Genomic DNA, 15,599 nt, shown 5'->3' with positions numbered 1-15,599 from the left:
AGAGAGTATGCAATATGCATAGTGATAGGATTGAGACATGAGCTGTTGAGCGGTATTTACTAGAATGACATTGGGGAGATTTGTCACATGGTAGGAGGAGGAGGAAAGGAAGGAGGACAAGAGACCATCCATGTAAATGAGAAATTTTTTTTTTATTTTTTAAACCGATTTTAAGGTCGTTACTGCATTCTTCTGTTGTAGCATTTAATGTTAGTATAACCATTCTCGTCCTGAAGCCAGACAGACCCAAGCTTGCGAAACTGGTTGACGATTGTATTGACATATATTTATAAAGAATCATGGTCCAATAAAAATCCAAAGAAAATGTCTCATATTTAGAGAAGGTTTTTTATTGCATGAAGTGTCGTAGGAGCACTGGAATATACTCTTCTGTAATGACAAGGGAGAACTAGGACAAATTCTTGACAAAGTTAACAAGATTAGTAATAACAGAAGACTTCAGCTCAATAATGGCAAGACAAACATTATGGCTCTCAAAGGAAATACAGACAGGGAAGCTCCTGAGAAACAACTGCACCATAATAGAGAAAGAATTGAAGTCAGCAAGTTCAAGTACTAGGATCAATTATTAATGTGAAGAATTGCTGTTCAGATGACATCAGAAGAAGATTACAAATGGCTAACACAACAGTCAGAGACTTGTCTAAAATTTGGAAGAATGGATCTATTTCCACGGGGAACAAAGTTGAAGATTTTGAATGCAGTTGTTTTTCCAAAGGTGACTTATTGGTGTGGGACTTGGAATCTAAAGAAGTCAGATAAGAAATGGATAGCTGCCTTTGAGATATGGTGTTATAGAAGGCTGTTGAGGATATACTGAAAGGCATGGTTGTTAAAAAAGATCAGTAGAACTTTAAGGCTCCTTAAGGATATTGACAGAAGAAAGGTAAAATACTTTGGACACATTGAAAGGATGGAAGGAGGACTTCTCAGAACATTAATAAAAGGTAAAGTTCCTGGAAAAAGGGAAAGGGGATAGACTGTCAATGAAATGGATGGATGGTGGGAGTGACTGATCTCCAGACAGTTGAAGCCTCCAGAAAAGCCACATCACCGAGCATCTGTGAATGTCCAATAAACAGATGGATGATGAATGTTTGTAAAATTCTTTGGATGGTGGATTAATTTTGTTGCCTTACATGACCACATCATCCAACTTATTGGAAGTTAAAAAAAAAAAAAAAAAAAAAAAAAAAAAAACCCTCCATATTTGCTATTCAGCAGGGTTGTTATTATTATTATCCTAAAACCCCAAGGAGTTAAAGACTTATCTAGGAGGTCCCTTTGTCATACACACAGCCATCATACAAAAAGAATAAAAAAATGAAGTAGTAATGCTTTGATCACAAAGATAAAACTAAAATTGAAGGTTTTCTGTAAGCAAGTTTGGAGGGGGTTGAATAGCCTTAGCCTTTCATTCTGAGAAAATGGTCTCCATAATTGCAAAGATCAGACTATTTGTTATTTGTAGCTTTCATTTTTGTGAGCACCCTAGTAATAAGTGATTATTTAAACCAAGTTAATAGCATTAACTTAGTTAATTAAAAAAAGAAATCCTTTTTAAACTGTTGATCCATTTCTTGTTTGCTGATTTGCATATCTTCTTGCAACTGTAAGGTGGTTAGCAAATCACTCTTTTAGTATGAACAACCTTTTCATTATAATCTGTTTATCTAGCTGTTTGTAACAACCAATGTCCATAATATAATTTAAAATTAAGTGCTTACCAATATATATATTCTTGGCCCATTGTTGCATGAGCTTATGATTGTTGTGTTGAGGTGTTGTATTGGGAGAATATTAAATAGTAAAATGCACATCTTTTCATATAAGGCAACTTTTTTTTTTTTAATAAGATACTAAAATGATTAATAAGATACTTGCTAATATTCAAGGCTTAACTACCAATATATTTGCTTACTTTTTCAGTATTAGTGATAAAGCTGGAAAAAACTTTTCAAGGTTTTTACTCTTATCAGTGATCTAACACATTGTTCATGTACCCACCAGAATACCAAATAATTCTCACCATCCTCTTTCTTAAACCAGTTCTCATTCCCAATATACTCTAGATATCAGCTCTCTTTGGTATTTCAGGCCATAATAACCACATTTAAGTTTCCTTTTCTAGTAAATGTTTTTTACCCAACCATAGACCGTCTATCTTTATTTCCTCAAATTACGATACCAAATGAGATGATGTCTTTGATTTCTATTTCATTTCATGCTCTAATTACCGTTTTTTTTTTCTTCTCTTCTGATCCAAACACCTATACCGATCAAACAGCATCAATAATCTCACCTAAAGTAAAGACCATTATCATTCATTCTTCTCAAAACCCTGTCTATTATCTAAGTCTGTTTTTCTGCTGTTAACAGCATTCCTCTTCCTGTCCTCTTCTCACTCTGTCCTTATTGACCTTTGTAAAGGCTTTTCAACTGAAGGTAAGTAAGTTAGCTGGACTCATACAGAGGCAGCAGAGGTTTTCATCCAGCAAAACATTCAAACTGACTAAAAGAACTTACAATTTACAGACATATTATTATTCTCATAACCATAGTTGCATTGACAGTAATTCTAAAGAGCAAATGAACTGCCATCCTTCAAAATTCAACTCCCTTATCATCTTTCCCTGTAACTATATTCAACTAAGTCTTACTAATGCTTACAATATTTGGCTAGGTCAAATTAACCAGTGTCCAAAAATGCCCTACTCTTATTTCATAAATTTCATCTACATAAATTGTGACATCCCCTTGTATCCTCAGTTGCCCTTGCATCATTCGATACTTGCCCCATTTAGATTTAACATCTTAGAAACTGTATTTTGCACACTCTGGTTGTTCTCACTTTCCTCATGGCCATACACCTGTCCATACCCCCCCCCCTGTTTGACACCTGTTCATGGTGGAGGGGATCTCTCAGTGATGGTATTCATTCTTCCTCTTTTTCTTTGCTTTTCTTCCCATATTCTTCAATATACTTCTCCTTTTTTCTTTTGTTACTATTCTTTCTTCCGGACCACCATCACTGGAATCCAACATCAAGCTGTCATCTTTTCCATGTGATGTGACCTGTGGACATCCAGAAAATTGGGATCCTGGTAGTTTGGCATTACTTTGGTCTCTGCTTCAGTAAGATGGGTAGTACTACATGGCCCTGCCAGGATCAAGCAACTAATCGACTTGCCTGCAAAGGTCAATGATGTTGCACCCCATGGTGGTCTGTGGTTAGTACCCAAGGCTTGCTGTGATGTTGGTATAGTTTCCGGTATAGCCCTGGCATTCCAGTAAGTGGGCATCCATGTGTGTGGCTCCATGATGGGTGGGAACTCTGGCACCAAACAAAAAATCCCCTTGAGCATGAATTCTTCATCCTCAAATGTTTCAGGGGCCCTAACAAGTTCCCGGCCAAGTACTGATACCACACACATTTGGTAACAGAAGTAAAAAACAAAAGATATGTGATACCAGAATAAATGCACTAGTGTTTCTACCAATCCACACCAGGTGAATAGTCAGTAGGGAAAATCATCCTTCTTTATTCAAGAGGGTTTAGGACTATTAGGATCTCCTAAAACTGTTAAGAAACTACTTTCTGGTGATATCTCTTTGGAGACATCATGTTGGCAACATTCTGAGAAACTGCTGAGAGTAAGATCAATAAGCAGAGCTTAAAAATCAGGGAGTGACAGGTGTGAGACGCATCATCCTGATACATATGGATCATCACTTGATTCTGACCAGGAACTTCCAAAGAATTAACTTGATTTATTAATATCTGACTGTCTATTAATATCTTGTGTACTGCCGCAACCTTTGCTATGGCACAGTATGACTTTTGCTGTCCTTGCGCCAATAAACCAGCTAGCTAACACAGATGCACTGGCTCGAGATCCATTCAGTTGCAAACCATCTATCAGTTCTATTTGTTCATCAAATTTACTCCATTGATCTATAACCTCATACCATTCCTCCTACATATTGACTCATTTACTATCATAGTTGTAATTATACTGCATTCTCATCTGTTTTTTTTGTTTGTTTACTTCTTCTGTTAGCTCTTGCATATATTTCTTATTCGGTACTTGTCACTTTTTTAAATTCTTCGTACCTGCCAAAACTATCAGACCTTTCACTTTTTCTCTGACATTTTTACATTCTGACGGCAACACTAATGTCTTTAATATTTTCTTCCTGATTGGAGTGGGACTATTACATATTACAAAATCTTAATGTGAATGCAGCTGTGGGATTGGATGGTATACCAGTTCGAGTTTTACATGAAGTGGCGAGGGATTTGTCAGTGCCCCTTGACCATATTCTTTAAGTCTCATTTCTGGGTTAGTACAGATGGGATGGAAAGAGGGAAATATAGTTCCATTGCATAAAGGAGGTTCCAAGACTGATGTAGTAAATTACTGACTGATCAGCATATCAGGAGTTGTCAAAATATTGACACTGCTAGACCCAACTTGGGGTCTACCAGACCATACCTTGGATACCACTTCATACAGGATCAATTGGAAGAAAACAAAAGTGCTGCACAGAAGTCATAAGTCAGAGAGATTGGTTTTGGAATCAACAAAAGCTTTAAAACATACCCTAAACCTCAACAAGCATGGCTGTATAAATTTACCAAAAATCTGGGAGGCAGTCATTTTAAGATCTAATTAATATTTGTTTTCTCTCTCTTTCCAACATAGATGGCACCTAATTAGGACTTCCTTGTGTTGTCTGTTACAATTTTTTTTTTAAAACTAGTCCCACTGTTGTTGTTTTGCATACTATGACAAACTGTTTTTGTGCTTTGAAGCACAAAAAAAAGATGTTGGATGTAATATCAGCAAATACATTAATAAACATTATTTTCTTACTATTCTGTGTTGTCATCAATGCCGTGAAAATAAATAACATGTACTGTGAACACATAAGCCTTTCCACTTGAAAAAAAAATGAATGTCAGCTTAATATGGCAAAGTTTAAGATTATGCATTTTGGGGTGAAAAGATTATCAGCTGTGTACCGCATTGGTGGAAATGTACTCAAAGAAATTGAAAGCCGGAGACTTGGGAGTGTTAGTGGATAGGGAGTTAAAAGTTTAGAAGGCACATAGCAAAAGTGACTAAAGCAGCTCATCAGATCACTAGGTTACTGAAGAATACTTTGACAAACAGAGACAAGCAGGTTATTGTTCCTCTTTATCGAGCCTTGATAAAACCCCTCTTGACTATTGCACAGATCTGGACACCAGGGTTTCTTGGTGCTGAGGTGGAGAAAATCCGGAGGTGAGTAACTAAGATGGTAGCAAATCTATGGAATGAACCTTATGAGAACAGGTTGAAGATTTGTGGTTTACAGAAATTGGTTGATAGGCAGAAAAGAAGTGATATGATTGAGACATGCAAATTACTGAAGAGTTTTTACAAGATTAATTCAGAAGAAATTTTTCAGAACAGGTCTAGTGGTGGGAGAACTATGGGCTATCCATGGAAACTGAGAGTTTAGCTGCTTGGAAAGAAGTGAATGAGTGTAATAGGTTGCCAGAGTCTGTTGTGGGTGTCATGACTGTGAATGAGTTCAAAGCAAAGTATGATAGATACTGTGCAAATGTTGGGTAAATCTTGAAATGATGTCTAGGGCCTCCCTTGATGGGTCTAAGGACTCCTTAGAGTTGCCCATAATAATCATAATAGTTTTGCTGTGAAGAGTGTTTTGTTCTCACTCACTTGATGAACATCTCAAGTTTTAAGATCTTCAGTTGAGTGCTTTAAATTCAGCTTTCGATATAATTCTTCAGTGCTATCAAGTCCCATTTTCTTTCTTGCTAAAAAGATCTCAAATCATTTTTGCTTACCATTTGATAATATTCAGATTGCCAGACAAAATCACGTTTCTTTTCCTAGACTAACATTTTTCTCTAGCCTTTCCTAGCACAAACACAGCATATCAGTAGCTTTCTCAGCATCTAAAAAACCTGCCATTTATTTCTGCTCAAGTTATTCCCTTTATCATTCTAGACCTCCACAGTCATAACAATCATCATTTGAGATCTGCCTTAGACAGCACAAAGTCCAACCTACCATTCCTTAAATTCATTCACTGTCTGCACTCTCCTCACCCTTTCAGGAAATCACTTCCTATTGGTAGTTGTCTAATTCATGCAGTAGTATTTCCAATGCTCCTTCATGGTGAAGAGTTCTTACATTCCATGTTCCTATGCTTGTTATGTTTTTCCTGTCTATTAGGTGATGTTTTGTTCTAATAGCATATTTTTCGCCTTCACTATCTTGGTTCCCTAATGGTGGGCGTGACCCTTGTTTGACTGGGTGATGGTCGAGCCGGCATGTAACTTTAAGTTGGTTAGAGTTCATTCGGTTTCAAGTTAAATTTTCGTCAACCACCACTCCTTGACCTGAATTCAGCCGCTTTTTTTAGTAGATAGTGGAAACTACAGTTTGAGAGGAAAGAGTCACCCCCCCCCCACCCACAAGTTGCTCTAATAGCACTGGGGGGGGGGGGGTAAGAAGTAAGAGTAGAGGGAGAGAAGAGTAGAAGACCAGTCTCCAGATATGATATACCAAGTGTATATTGTATGAATGGGAGTGTAACTAAATCGTACTTACCGGGTGCAAAATTTAAGGATGTGAGAGTATTAGAGTGCAAAAACAGAGGGTGAAAGAATTAACAATTGTGGCGGGTACGAATGAATTGAAAGGTGATAAATTTTTTATGAGAGAGGACTTGAAAGTATTGTTAAAGGTAGCGAAAGAAAAGAGTGACAGAGTTAGAATGGTGAGTCTGTTACCACGGTATGACAGAGAGGAGTTTAGAAGGAGGGCCATAATCGCAAATGACATTATACGCAGGTTATGCGGACGGTGTGGTGTGGAATTCGTGGACGTGTGGAATGAGTTTGATGGGCGAAAGGACTTATACAAGATGGATGGCCTGCATTTGAATGGACTTGGTGTGCGGAGACTGGAAAAAGTGTTGCTGAATGAAGTGAAAATAGATGTGCAGAACCAGAGAAACTAGAACTACCAAGGAGGGGGGGGAAGTGGATATCCAGACATCAGTGAGACAGTTGAGTGTAAAAATGTATATAATGTACCTGAGCCAGCACTAAGGACAAAAAATGGGAATGGGACATTTAGAATAACGCATCAAGATAGGGGTGGGACAAAGGGATCACTGCAATTCATGTATACTAATGCCAGGATTATTAGGAACAAGAAGGAAGAATTTTTGGCCTTGATTGGCTCTTCCTGGCCACAGGTTATTGGCATTAGTGAAACATGGCTGACGGAAGATGATATAGTTAGTGGGATAGAATGTGTAAGTTATAGTATGTTTAGGAGGGACAGAGAGAATAAAATTGGGGGAGGGGTGTTATTGATGATAGCTGATGAACTGCAGCCAAGGAGAATTGAAGTATTGCAGGATAGTGAAAGGAGCTCATTTGAGGCTATTTGGTGTGAGATTGACACTGGCAGAATAAAATATACAGTTGGGTGCTGCTATAGATCAGGTGATGGAATAGATGGTGGAGATGGTATGCATAAACAAATTGATGAAATGAGTGGAAGGAGGGTAATTATTATGGGGGATTTCAACTATGGTAACATTGATTGGAAGGAGGAGAGGACACATGTGAGGAAGGAAATGGATTTTATTCAATTATTAAGGGATAACTATCTGAAACAGCAGGGGTGTGAGAGTGCTTGACCTGGTAATAGCATCTCACAATTTGACTGTAATGAATATGACCATGTTGCCACCTATTGGTGAGAGTGATCATAAGGTCTTGACCTGGGAGGTGGCTAAAGGTGTGCAATTTGTGATTAAGACAGGGTATATGTGGAATTACCGTGCTGGCAAGTATGACAAGCTTAGGAGATTGCTTGGATCAGTGCCATGGCATGTACAACTGCAAGGGCTGGACGTCGATAGAGCATGGGAAGTGGTCAAAGAGCATTTACAGGAGGTTATGGCTGATTGTATACCTAAAGTCCGAATAGTGAAACAAGGAGGGTTAAATGGATGAATAACACCATTAAGCTTGAGCTGCAAAAAAAGAAACAACTATGGAGGGAATTTAAAGAAAGGGGTGACCTGCAGGCACACGAACGGTATAAAGTGCAGGCCAGAAGGGTAACGAGTGTGGTAAAAACAGCAAAAGCCGATTATGAAAGGAAACCAGCTATGCAAGCAAAAGAGAATCCCAAACAGTTCTTTCAACATGCTGCAAGCAAGAAAAAAAACTGTACATGGCAAAATGATTTTAAGGAATGACGATGGTAAAGAGTTCACTGAACCAGTCAATATAGTGGAGTTACTGAGTGTGCACTTTGCAAAAGTATATCATCCAGGTGGTGACGTTGAAAAAATGAAGGAACCATTAGTTTATACGGGAATTGTGATGAATGAAGTGGAGGTGAATAGTCTATTACAGAACCTTAATGTGAATACATCTGTGGGATTGGATGGTATACCGGCACAGGTCTTGCATGAAGCGGCTAATGAATTATCAGTGCCCTTGACCATGTTGTTTAATCTGAGTCTTGGGTCTGGCTTAGTCCCGAAGGCATGGAAAGAGGGGAAAATAGTTTCACTGCATAAAGGAGGATCCAAGACTATGGTTGCAAATTACCGACCGATCAGCATATCAGGAGTCGTTGTCAAGGTCTTGGAGAAAGTAGTCAAGGGAAAAATGCAGGAATGGACTGATGAAAATGAGATACTGTACAGAGGACAGCATGGCTTTGTGAAGGGTAGATCATGCCTCAGTAACTTGCTCAAGTTTTATAACAAGGTGACGGCTGAACTGGATAAGAGAAATGGGTTTACAGTGATACTGCTGTACCTGGCAAAGGCGTTTGACAGGATACCACATGGAATTCTAATCCGTAAACTACAACATATGGGAATGGATATAGGGTTGGTGAGATGGATAGCTGGGTGGTTGATGGAGAGATATCAAAGAGTAGTTTATTCAGGAGTAGAGTCCAAAAGACGGCCTGTGACTAGTGGTGTGCCACAGGGTTCTGTTCTTGGACCACTGCTGTTTAATCTGTTCATTAACGATATAGGGAAGGGTCTAAGTGGGACAGTTCATTTGTTCGCTGATGATGCAAAGTTGGGTAGGACGATAGTGAACGCGGAAGATGTCAAAGTCTTGCAAGATGACTTAGATAGATTGGAGTTCTGGACTAAGGAGAATGGATGTCAATTTAATGTGACAAAATGTAAGGTTATGCATTTCGGAGTGAAAAGATTAGCAGCAGTATACCACATTGGTGGAACTGTACTCCAAGAGATTGATGAGGCCAGGGACTTGGGAGTGTTGGTGGATAGGGAGATGAAGTTTAGGGGGCACATTGCGAAAGTAGCTAAATCAGCTCATCAACTCACTTGGTTGTTGAAAAATACCTTGACGAGCAGAGACAAGCAAGTTATTGTACCTCTGTACCGAGCCCTGATAAGACCTCATCTCGACTACTGTGTGCCCAGATTTGGTCACCTCGGTTCCTTCTTGATGGGGAGGAGGTGGAGAGGATCCAGAGGCGAGTGACTAAGATGATAGCAGGTCTATGGAATGAACCATATGAGAACAGGTTGAAGATTTGTGGGTTGCAGAAACTAGTTGATAGGCAGAAGAGGGGAGATATGATTGAGACATTCAAATTGCTAAAAGGATTCTATAGGATTAATTCAGATGATATTTTTGAGATCAGGACTGGTGGTGGGAGAACTAGGGAACACCCATGGAAGCTGGGCAAGAGTGTGGTTAGCAGGGGTGTTAGAGTTGGGTTCTTTACTTTTAGAGTGGTAAATGAGTGGAATAAGCTGCAAGAGTCTGTTGTGGGTGCTATGACAGTGAGCGAGTTCAAGGCAAGGTATGATAGATACTGTGAGAATGTTGAACAGTTGTGTGAACATGATGTTTAGGGCCTCCCTCAATGAGTCTAAGGACTCCTGGAGTAGCCCGTAGTAATAATAATAATAATAATGAAGTAAGATCAGGTCTAGCTTTGGTATCTCAGGTTTGCCATGCCCATACTCACCAATGCGAGTCCCTGAGATGAGAAAAAACTTCCAACAATAACTAAAAATAAACTTTCTCATGTCCTTGTGCTGAAAGACAAATGGTCAATCTACTTTTATACATTGTTGTGCTGCTTATGAGTCCACCATGAGTCTGCTGACTCCATGGAGGGTGTAATAATAATAATAATTATAAGTTTATGTGAAATATTAACATTCAACAATGGTGAATTAATATGGATTTGTAGCTTTTTATTATTATTATTACTTAAAGCATTGTGGCTTCTTTTCAAAATTTCTGACTCTTTCATACTATTATTCTATTTCTCTCAGAATTAGAGAATGTGCTCCCTAGAAGTAAAGCATTTGGATTACTCCTACTTGACAACGTCTTATTATAATTTAGTTGGAACTATATCTAATAACTTGTCATTAGATATAGCTTGTCAAACTCTGTTCAGTAATCTTACAGCAGCTTATTGACATGCCATTATACAATTCATGTTATACTTGTGTACACAGCTGATTTCATATCTATGATCAAAGCTTACAAATGACAAACACTTTCAAGTTTAATTAAATATTGGATATTTTTCTAAAGTGTTTGGATTTATAATCTAAAGAAATATCACTATCTGAAACAAATAATATATATATATATATATATATATAAAAGGCTTTAGTCTTAACGAAGACTAAAGGCTGCTAATTTGGTATTCACTCGAACACGCGTAAAGGCAAACTAACAGATGATGGTTTAGCCTAAAGCAAAAATCCAAACTTATCTTTTATTGAGAATACTTTTAAGCTCATAACAGTCGACCTTAATAATTGAGGATAAGTAAAACCTCTCAACACACCGACCTGATAAGCATAAGAATTATTTACCTCACATTGTCACACTTAGCTCAATACGTGTTTGTCACAAGAGGTCGCTTTTTTCTCTCACAGTAGGCAACTATCGTGGGAGGGTCGTTTGCTTAATGGTGGGGTTGTTAATGGGTGAACTGTCATTTACTGCAGTTCAATTACAACTTTTTTTGTGTGTGTTATAAGTGATTAAGTGTTTTTTTATTGTTACTTTTATGCGTACTATATTATTTTATCAATAGTGGAATATTCCGTTTTTAGTGCTATGGTTGGTTGTATCACATGACCCAAAAAGACTATGGTAAGTGTTAATATCAATTTTTATTCGATCAGCTGTACCATTTAATAGCATTTCAGTTACGTTATCTGTAACATGCATTGCATGGGAAAAAATATGAGTGGAATTTTTCATGCTATAACGTTTAACTTATCACAACGTATCACAGGTTTTGTCCAAAAATTATTTTTTTTCAAATGATTTATTTAAATTGATGAATCGTTCCAATATTTATTTTTGTCATATAGTAGTAACTGATAGGTACATGCTTAAGTTTGTATTTTAAGCTGTATTCAAGTTTTAAACTCTTGATATTGTACCTATCAAGTACACATCCTTGTAGTCTTGATGCTAGATATTTAAATCCTTGTGGTTATGCAGCATTATCTGCATGTTTTGCTTATAAATTGAGTTGTGCTTTCTAGATGATTCATGAAAACTTGCAGATTATGATCACATATTCATGCAAACTCTCTCTCTCTCCTGCTAGGTATATCCTTGTGGTTAACCAAAATTCTCTGTATGTTTTGTTTATAAAATGAGTTATGGTTTCTGGATGATTCATTGACACATGCAGATTATGATTACATGTTCATATGACCTAGAATTAACCAAGGAAATGAAATTAAATTCATTTTCTTTAAAAAAATTTTAATTATCCACCTATTAAACAGATGTCATTCATTAAAAAATAAGAATTACCAGTGAAAGGATAAACACATTAAAATGCAACATATACATCACCTGTTATTGTATATTTCATTAAAAAAGAAAACCATCCTTGCTTCTAAGAACAAGGTATAGTATAGCAGTATATGGGCAGTCAAGTAAATACTCCACTGTGTAATTTACTAAGTAAAAATGGGGACTGGAGCTATATGAATTTGGGAAAACTGATTTTTTTAATCCAAAAAAATCTCTTAATAATCCAAGATTGAGGGAGATTGGTCTTCTTTATTGCAGTTTGAGACCACAAGAAAATAAACTTTATAAACTAAGTAACCATTATAAAGCTTTTTTGCAACATCATTTATTTATAATTTATGGACAAAAAATATTAAGACTTAAATGTTTTAATTATAGCAAGGTGATGCAGTTGAAACATGTTTCACTTCTCTCATCTTTTCTCCTCCTAATTCGCAGATTACATTCACATATTCCATCCTCATAACTAACTTTCCACTGATCAGATATTAGTTTTCTTAGCTGTGTATGAGCATTTACACAGCTTCCACATTATGCCAAACTTCAGCCAACATTTGATCATATGGATTCTCCATCATCTTCATACTCAAGCCATTGAAGTTCAGTGACATTTGTATTATTCTTGAACTTGCACTTTGCTGTCATCCTCATAAAAGAGAACTTATAGCTTTTCCACTTCTAGTTTCCACTGCAACCCACTAATATAGTGGAAAATCTTATATATAGCATAAGATTTTGAGTCTTTTTAACTGTTAGCAGATTACAAGTAAGAGCTTGAAGGATGCATCTGCTTCAGTTTTTTTTTTTTCCTCCAGAATATTTTGTATGGGGCTGATAGGATTCAAATAAGTATTTTTTTTTATTTTATTTATTTTTTAGATTTGATGGATGATGGTATTATCATCTTGGACAACTTCATTATTTGTGAGATGTAGCTATATGTATACTGTACAAATTTGGATAGAGCATTGTTAATGGCATAGTGTCATAATCAGTGATTGATAATTGCTTTTATAGAAGTGATGTATGACATATTTAAACTCTCATGTGCCCAAAATTTGTTCCTATGATTATTTCTCGACTGTGTAGCTTATCAGCAATTGAATTGTTTCTAACAGTCTTCTGCCATTTGTTGCCAGTCCAAACTAATTAAAATGATGAATTTCTAAGCATGCACATAGCTAGCACTCACTATCCTGTTTATGCAGATCACGATGTACTGTTTTACTTACATGCTACAATTTGAAATCCCTGCTGATAACTTTGTTATAGCTTGCTCATTTGCAGAGACAATTTGCATAAGACGAATAATCCCTGTCATTTATCTTGATTTCAAAATTAGTTTTGCCACAGCAGCAAGTGTTCATGCGAGATCTTAGGTATTGTCTTCACTTATATCCCTGCTAAAGTCACTGCTGCCATTAGTGATGGCCTCAAATGAGATCCTTTTAAGAGTAACTGATATTGCTTGTTCTTCCTGTTCTGTTATTAGTGTATGGATCCATTGGGTATAAAAGCACTTGTACTAGGCAGAGCCAAAAATCCTCAAAACTACTTGCACTACACTAATAAGGCCAATAATGGAATACGCAGCACCTCTGGTCACCTTCGGCCTCATCAGTAAAGAAAAAATTAGACAAAATATAAGCAAAAGCATCCAAGATTATCATTAGTGCAGTCTCATCCACTAACAACATCAGAGCCCAATAGGAATGTGGGCTTGACCTGCTGGAGGACAGACGAAAATTTGCCACCATAAAATTCATAAATAATATCGGAAGCTACCAAAGCGATCATATCTCCCTAAAAACTTATGAACATTGGAACCAAAATGCAGACTTCACAGATCATTAACTTTACAATATGATGACACTATCAGGAAAGAAATAGGTCTTGATCAGCTAAATGCCCACATAAACAAAGAACCTCTATTTTTTTCCAGTCCTCATCATCATCATCAAATTCCTGCCATGTACCCTCAAGGGGTGTACAGGTCCTTTACCTTCAAATACCTTTATAAATCTAAACCTTACCAAACTCTGTACAAAAAAAGAACCAAAAGAAATGCTTAAAGAAAAAAGGGCTAAATATTATCAACCTTCTTTCATCCTACAAACAGGTTATTTGTTATACCGATGGATCGTCAGATTATACCAATATGATTAATGTTATATTAATCATAATGTTATATTGATTAGTGTTATACCAATATGATTAATGGAGGCGCTGGTGTTCTCTTTCTACTCCCGAAAGGTGAAAAACTTTCAATAAAGGTTGGATCTGGGAGAATCTCTTCCAATTTTACCAGCGAACTCTATGCAATAAATAAAGCACCAGAACCCTACTTAAAACTATCATCATCTCAACAATCTGAAGGAATTATAATTTATAGTGACTCAAGATCAGCTATGGAGGCAATCAAAAATGGCAATACCAAGCTCACACAAGACATAAACTCTTAAATCAACTAAAGTGTTTAGGCAAAAGTTGCATTTTACAATGGATTCCTGCTCATGTAGGCATTGATTACAATGAAGCAGCTGATAAATTAGCAAAAGAGGCCAGAGAACTCAACCAAGAAACTCGCACGATAACTCTTGCTGATGCCAATGCACTAGCAAAAGCTAAACTAATTCCACTGAAATTAGTGATACAACATCAAATTCCTGAAATCAGTGCTGACAGAAAGACCTCCACCACGATAGCAAGACTACGAACAGGACAATACAGGACAATATGAAGATCAATACAGATGATACGAGAACATATAGAAACTGCAACAACTGTCCCAATTCTGAACTGACACCCACTCACATCTTTACCTGTCCAGCAATGACAGCAGCCTTGCAAGAAATAGATCCTAATCCTGAACAACAGCTCTATACGAACAAAATCATCGACATAGCCAAAGCAGTATAAGGAGAACACGGAAACATCTAAGACTCTTCAAAAGACAAGACAACAACAACTAGGCAGAGCAATATATGATATTCTATTACAACATATCAAGTTGATAGAATGTGCAATGTTGCTGACTGCTGACTCCATGGAGGTTACTGTAATAATATCATTTGGAATATATTATTTGACAGTGTTCATCTACATACATCTTAGACATCTAGCCAGATAGAGCAGCAAAGTAAAATAATTGATTTATACCAGTTTATTAGTTCTACTCTTATATAACCAGTAGATTATATAAGAGTAGAAGTGATAATTTGCTAGCCAAAAATCTTTTACTTATTATTATTATCACATCTGACTGCATGGAGGTTCATTCAACCAACAAGTTTATCATACCAAATCTTAAAATTCTGAATTTTGGTAATGTGTTCCACTCAACCACAGTTCTCCGTATAAAAAAAAAAAAAAAAAACTACTCTTTTCACTCATCTTTTCAAAATCTATAAATAGCACTCATGTTAACCTACATGTCCTAGTCGATATTATACTAGATTTCAAATCAACAGGCTTTATCCTACTGTTCATCATAGATGATTTTTATTATGAAGCATGGATTGCCATTCTGCTTAAGAGGACTGACAGTTGTAAATAATACCATTTGTTCTCTGTGGGAGGGGGTTTATCTAGATTATTATTATATATGGGCATCTCCATGGAGTCAGTAGACTCATTGTAGGAGGTTCACTACATCAACACTAACCATCAATACCTGCAC

The 15,599-nt window shown here is 36.8% G+C and overlaps 1 protein-coding gene across 1 annotated transcript in view; it reads left to right on the top strand.

Annotated features, from left to right (window-relative positions):
* Nucleotides 1-11,112: 11,112 nt before the first annotated feature.
* The window catches only part of LOC150097249 (uncharacterized), a 550,351-nt gene continuing 545,864 nt past the window's right edge, over nt 11,113-15,599 (top strand). Inside the window, exon 1 of the mRNA XM_090407628.1 lies at nt 11,113-11,239. The gene's annotated coding sequence lies outside the window, so the exon portion shown is untranslated. The remainder of the gene's footprint in view (nt 11,240-15,599) is intronic.

Source organism: Typopeltis vanoorti, chromosome 17 (assembly GCF_054136105.1).
Source record: "Typopeltis vanoorti isolate ZY-2024b chromosome 17, IOZ_Tvanoo_1.0, whole genome shotgun sequence".
Classification (NCBI taxonomy): Eukaryota; Metazoa; Arthropoda; class Arachnida; order Uropygi; family Thelyphonidae; genus Typopeltis; species Typopeltis vanoorti.
This window is presented reverse-complemented; position numbering and strand designations above follow the sequence as displayed.